The sequence below is a fragment of the Nyctereutes procyonoides genome, unplaced genomic scaffold, assembly GCF_905146905.1.
Source record: "Nyctereutes procyonoides isolate TBG_1078 unplaced genomic scaffold, NYPRO_anot_genome, whole genome shotgun sequence".
Lineage (NCBI taxonomy): Eukaryota > Metazoa > Chordata > Mammalia > Carnivora > Canidae > Nyctereutes > Nyctereutes procyonoides.
Window position 1 is genome coordinate 13457495 of NW_026575046.1, and position 6984 is coordinate 13464478.

Consider the following 6984-nt stretch of genomic DNA (forward strand, 5'->3'; position numbering starts at 1 on the left):
TCCTTTCCTGGGTGCATGCTTGTGCAGAGAGAGACAGAGACAGAGATAGAGGTATGTGTTGGAAAGATGGGGCTAGTGTACTGAATTAACAACAGGCAGAGTACGATCTTATGAATGAGAAACACAAGGCACCCACACAGGTTGGCAAGTAGCTCCCTTGGCATTGGAGTTGCCGCTTTGGGGAAGTAAAAACCCTGGGGTTCTTTGGATTGAAGGCACAATTTCAATATACTTACACAAAGGAAGTCAAGTCACAAGATATATTACTTACAAGTCCCAGAAACAGGTATGTATGTGTGGGGCAGGAAATGCAATGAGGGTCTAGGGTGGGATGAAGGCAATCCTCTGACCCAGGTCATGAGTCAGCATGAGATAGACGTCAAGGTAGCAAGCACCTGTTATTTATAAGGCAGTAGGGGTAGAAGTCACTAACTTTTCACAGGCTTAACTCCCAAGTGGTTATTTTATAGAGTGCCCTGTGAAAAACAAAGCAGGAACTTATGGCAGGATTCCTAAAGTCCTTGTCTAAATGTCTGTGGATGTAAGGTTACCATACTGTAAAATGCCTAGGCAACAACAGAAAACAAGTTATTTTTCTTATCACAAGATAGAGATAGACAAGTAGAGGAGGGGGGCCTCTTGTGTCTCTTCTTATGAGGACACTAATCCTATTAGATCAGGGCCCCACCCTTGTGACCTCATTTAATTTAATTACTTCCTTAGTGGCCACATTTCCACATAGAACCACACTGGAGGGTTTGGACTTCAACATATGGATTTGAGGGGGGACACAAACATTCAGTCCATAATGTACAGGGTATTCCTACTACTTTCTCATATCACCTTAGGGACCACAGCCTCCTCGATTCTTTCCATCCCACATCTTACCTCCTCATCTCTCTCTGAACTTCCTCATTCATACACAACATTCACAACAGGCCAAAGATGCCTCATCACTGTGGCTAGTGGGAACTATGTTCCCTGGAGGAGCCCTAGAGAGCTCCACTGATTCGGGCCCTTCCCTAACTCTAAATCATGGGCTTCTGGAGTTGACATATTGAGAACTATTAGGAGAGGTATCAAGGACTGTGTAAAAAAATAGTCATTTAATAAACCATCTATTGGCACCAAACTAGAACTAAGAAGAATTTTTCAGGTTTTGTGCATCCCTCTCTATCATTAGCTGTTGAAGCTCTACCATTGCCATTTCAGAGATGAGGACACTCTTTGAGCTGGGTCATAAACCTGTGTGGAAGTGGAGGTTACTGTAGTCCTAAGCTCACTAGGCTGATGTGAGGACTTCAGACTTAGAATCCTGCCTGGCACATAGTGAAGCATTCACTAGGTTGATTATTATACTCTCCTGTTTCCTTGGATAAGGAGACAAAGCCCAGTTGATCATTCTTGATGACCTTCAAGATAATTTGACTTGATGACAAGTAGCCCTGCCCTCTTGTAGGATGATATGAGAGGAAACGAGGAGGAAGAGGTCCCTTTTCTGTACATCGGCCCCTCCTGAAGGGTCCAGACAAGGGCCAAGAGTGGGACAGTGATGACCACATCGCCTCTGAAGCCCTCAGAGGGTCTGAGCAGTTTCATTCAGATCTGTTTTCTCCTTGGGTGGAGGTCCCACTGTGGGCCTGGTCAGCACTGCTGCGCACCTGCTTTCTTGTCCTGGCTGATACGGCCCTAAGAACCACTCCCTGACCTCATTACTGTGGGGCAACCAGGCTAGCAGTTGTGATTGGTCAGAGCAATGCCTGCTCCCTTCCCAACATAAAGGACCCTCATAGGTCCTAAAGAACATATTTCTTACCAGTGGCTGCGCTCAATCCAGGTGTCTCCTAGGAATGCTGGGATTTTGTCCTAAATGCAACAGTGGCACCTCATAAGGGTATTAGTGGGTGGGTAGGGGGTTGCTTAGTGCAGACAAAAGGGGTTCTTATTCCACTGCTAGTCCAATGAGTCAAGGGAGACCAGGCATCAGACAGGCTGGTGGGAGATGATGGCATCAAAGTCCTGAAGTTCAGTGTATACAGGGGCACCTCTCGGGCCCCGGGACACCAGAGACTAGGAGAGAGACAACACTGCTCTTTCAAGAGGGCCTCTGATAGTTCAGAATGAGAGTCAGGTAAGACAGGTCTGGGAGGCCGCATTCCAGGCTGTGTCACCCCCTCCTCACCCCTTAGTGTGGTGGCCAGTGCTGGCTACCGTCCACCGAGTGCTTGAAAAGAACCAGCCATGCATGAAAGATCTGTGCTCCTCCAGCAGGAGCGTCTTGGGTGGTGCCAAAGGTATTTTATGCTTTCAGGCAAAAATCCAACCAAAGATTGTATCTAAATGGAACTTGTCACCTGGTGTCTTAATTGTATACCCCTCATGACCATTCTCAGCACTGTATTCAGAAGGGAAGTGAAGAGTGAGCAAGAGTGTGTGCTGGCTATTGAGAGTTCACTGCACTCCAGACTTCTGAAGCATTATATGGTTATCCATATGCCAAGCTGAATAGGGCCATGGTCACCTTGGAAGTGTATAAACAGAGGCACGGAGGTTAAGCAACTTGCCCAAGGCCTCCCACCTACCAAGTGGCAGAGCTGGGGTTTGAAGTCCGGCTGCTTTTCCAGACAATGACTAGGCCAAACCACTTAGTCCAGTAGAATAGTCATTTTCAGTCCAAGTAGAGCTCGCTTCCTTTGCATCACCTTCCCTGTCCAGTCATGTTCCCATCCATCTCTCCTCATCCATCTTCCCTGCCACCGAACAAGTCCTTTATTACCTGACCCCAACATAGTGGGGAGCAGCCTCCTACCTCGGGCTCCCCTCTTCTCCTCATTCTTCTTATTACTGCCGTGTCAGTTTTCCTAAGACATTGCTTTGATGGCATCACTCTCTTGCTCAGTAACCTCTAATGACTCCCATTCCTCCAGGTCGGATTCCATACCCTGTGTCTGGTGTTCACAGCCCTGTGCCCCGAGTCTTGCTTTACTGCCTCATTAGTCCCTAGTCCTTGGTTCAATCACGTTGTGCTGAATGGGACTTACTTAAACTGGTTTGCTTTCTCACTATTGTCACATGCTAAATATTCCCCACACTTTCCTGATTGCAACTTTCTATTCCCTCTGTTCCTCCTGCTTGGAAAACCCTTTGCTTTCTAGGCGGGTCCATCCTTTATCTGTAGTTCACATCCCAGTTCCTCCATAGACTTCCCTGTCCACCCTGGCTTCGGATGAGCTCTCCCTTATTTTGTGGCATTTATTGTCTCAGGGGCTATGAATGTATGGTCTGCAGATGCGTTCTGTTGGGCCAGCTAGTGCTTAGAGAAAGAAAAAAGGAATTTTAATGCCTCCGGTGGGGCTAATACTCTCCAATTCCCCAGAAGCCCTATACTCCTTGATGTTTTTATGTCCAATTTTCTCCACCAATTCACAATAGGTTCTGGGGCTTGCAAACCCTGTCTGTTTTGAACAATCATGTGGAGCTTTGTACTCTCTCTTCTGCGGCCACTTTACTTATCCTCTTAATGTCATAAGGTCCATGCTGTTGGCCTTCAAAGAATATACTCACATCTTTCTCTCCTTTTAGCTTCTTGGTCAAGTACTAAATATTCTAAAATAAAATATTTCCTGCATTAGGGGAATTATTACCCAAATAGTTTTTTTTTAAGATTGTTTATTTGAGAGAGAGAGAGAGAGGGAGGAGACAGAGAGAGAGAGAGAGAGAGAGAGAGAGAGAGAGAGATGCTCTTTCTCCCCTCTGAGCAGGGAACTGGACCTGAGGCTCCATTCCAGGACCCAAAGATCATGACCTGAGCCACTCAGGTGCCCCATCCATATAGTTTTTGTAACACTGATACTCTATAGTGTTTCTGCTTTGTGAAATTTTTAAAAAACTGAGATATTCTTAAATGGTCTGTTTAAATCTTTTTTTTTTTTTTTAGGTGTGGGGTCTCAGCAAACCACAGGCCTTTGTTAACCTCAGTTTCCTCCTTCATACAAGCAGGAGGATTAAAACTACTTTGAAGGGTTCAAGTGGTTCCTGAAATGCAGTAGCAGCTCAACAAATGGGGGTTATTACTCTTTTCACAAGGTAGCCTTAGCGCCTTAGGTTCTCAGGCTCTTGGGGTGAAGACTGGCCCATAAATGTGGTCCTGAGGTCTTCGTCGTACGTGACCTTGTGTTAGACTCTAACAGGACCCTCCAGGGCTGAACTCCCTCACGGTCCCTGCCGCAGGCCTATGCAGCTGGCACCACCACCACCACCTCCGAGACACAGAGTGCTTTGACACTTTGCCCTGGTCCCCCAGCCAGGAAATGACAGAGCCAGGCCTGAGAGATGGCAGCGGCTGCTGCAGCAACACCGGGAGCCTCTCCTGCCTTTAATTCCGTTACTCACCGCCCTGTCAGATACCAGCCGGGGCGATAAGGAAAAGGTGGTGCCCTTCCAGAATTTAAGACCTCGGCTCAGAGGTTCCCACGTACTATTTGCAGGCCGGTTGCCAACCCGGGGAATGTTACCAGTTCGTGCTTTAATAAGGAGAATAAGGACAACAATAGGGAAGTGTTCATAAACACGAATTGATTTAATATGTAATGGTTTGGCTTTTTTTTTTTTTCTGAGATTACAGCTGTGATTTTGTGTCCGAGCTGTGAGAATACTTTTTCTGTCATTAAATGGTAGTGATAATAGTGTTTTTGTTTTTGTTTTTTCCTTTTAGGTCTTTACTTGACAGAATTAAATTTTGGTGATTTCAGCTTTTATAGCCGAAATTCATGAAATTCATCAGTCTAGAGACATTATTAGTCTGTTGTGGCGATAGGATTACATAATGTCTGCTTGTTTATTCACGGTGACATGAGAAGAGATCCTGTCTTCTGGGCCAGCCTTCCCCCTTGTTGTCTCTCAGTGGCTTAGAGATACCCATCTGTTCAGTAAATCCTTGTTGGCTGATTCTTTTAAAGGCCACATGAGACCTCTGCCCAGCCCAGATTCCTAATAGTTTATCCTTGTTCTCCTTGAGAGATCTCTCACATTCTCCCTAGTTGAGTGATTCATGGATCATCTTAAAACCAAAACTGTTGGCAAAACAAACATCTCAGACCCCTGCTCTTTCCTTCAAAGATTTTCCTGTTTCTTAGAACCAGCCTCCAGGGTTGAACATTTAGTTACATTTACAAGCAGCTCCTGTGGTGAAACAGAGCACCACTTAATCAGATTATAACCACGATAGTGATAGCAATGTGACAATACACTCACATTAAAACATTTTTTTCTTACTTTATTAAGCCTTTTCTAGCTGCTTAAATTTTTTTCCTTAAAAAATTTGAGTACACTTGACACACAATGTTCCATTAGTTTTAGGCGTACAGCAGAGCGATCCCACATCTCTTTCCCTTCTGCTATGCTCAGCCTAAGTATAGTCACTGTGTCACAACCCTATCACAGTGTCACTGACTAGATTCCCTATGCTGTGCCTTTTATTCCTTACTTACTCCTTCAGTAGCTGGAAGCCTGTCTCCCCCCATCCCCTTCACTCATTTTGTCCACCCTGCACCCCACCCCCGTGGCAACCATCCGTTTGTTCTCTCTATTTACAGGTCTGATAATGTTTTTTGTTTATTCATTTATTTTGTTTTTTAGATTCCACATGAGTGAAATCACATGGCATTCGTCTTCCTTACTTGTATACTTGCAGATAATCACACTGAAACATTTTTTTCTTACTTTAAGCTTTTTATAGCTGCTTTGACTTAAGAGAAAAAAACAAAATCTACTGATGCCAAAACCCTGCATATTAGTGTGGATGCTTTTTTGCATTTTATTCTTAATTTCTACCCATCCAAGATCCTATATCTTCTCATTGAAGTAATAAGCCTTGTCCCAAAGGCTTTCTCAGATTTTATTTAAGAATTAATTACCTATTTTTCTCTGGTTCGTTTGTCATATTAAAAAAAAAATCAACCCACTAGTGGTATGTTAGAGTTCTTTGTACTGGCTTGTGAGAACAATTTTATAAAATTTCAGAAACTTTCTGAACTGATTAACAACATTCTTAAAAGCTAAGTTATATAAGCTTATAATTAAATACATTTTATTTTATTATTAATTTTTTTTTTTTAGATTTCACTTATTTATTTGAGAGAGAGCCTGAGTAGAAGGAGCCGGGAGGAGTAGAGAGGGAGGGTGAGGGAGAGAAAGAATCTCTCAAGTAGCCTCTGAGCTGAGCACAGAGCCCAATGCAAGGCTCAATCTCACAACCCTGAGATCATGACCTGACCCGAAACCAAGAGTCAGACACTCAGCCAACTGAGCCATTCAGGTACCCCTAAATAAATTTTATTAAAAACAAAGGTAATAAATACTCAAAACATTACTTTCAAGTTATTTCACTACATTTTACTATTATCCATGCATTTGAGGTTATTTTCATCTACTTTATCTGTAAGATACCTGTAAGGAAATGCAAAATAATCATGCACTACTGTATATCTCTTCTTAGTTCCACATCCAGTGAAATCAAGTTGGTAGCTTGACATTGGCCATGTTATGAGTATTTACACCATGGACATCAACAAATGCTACAAATCATGGCACTTTCTCTCCAGAGACCTATGCCTCCCAACATACCAACTGTCTACCATTCTCTTCTTCTGACTAGGTGAACCCAGAACACAACCCATCAGTGATGTTTCTCTTTCTCAGAAAAAGAAATTGATATTCTGAGAAGTTAAATGATCTGTTCAAAGTCTCAGTTGATAAACAGTAAACCCAGCACTAAAGCCCAGGGCTTCAAAAGCCTATCTAGTGTTCTTTTTACACTAGAGAATGAAGGACACCTCAGACTCTAAAAAGAACCTTGAGTATTACGATAAACTTCCCAGCTTAATAATGGCTCCAGAGAAAGTTTTGCCCTGAAGGCATCCCAAGAGATCAAAGATTTGATTCTGGTGACAGAAATCCTTAAAAACAAAAAATGCTATTGGCCAT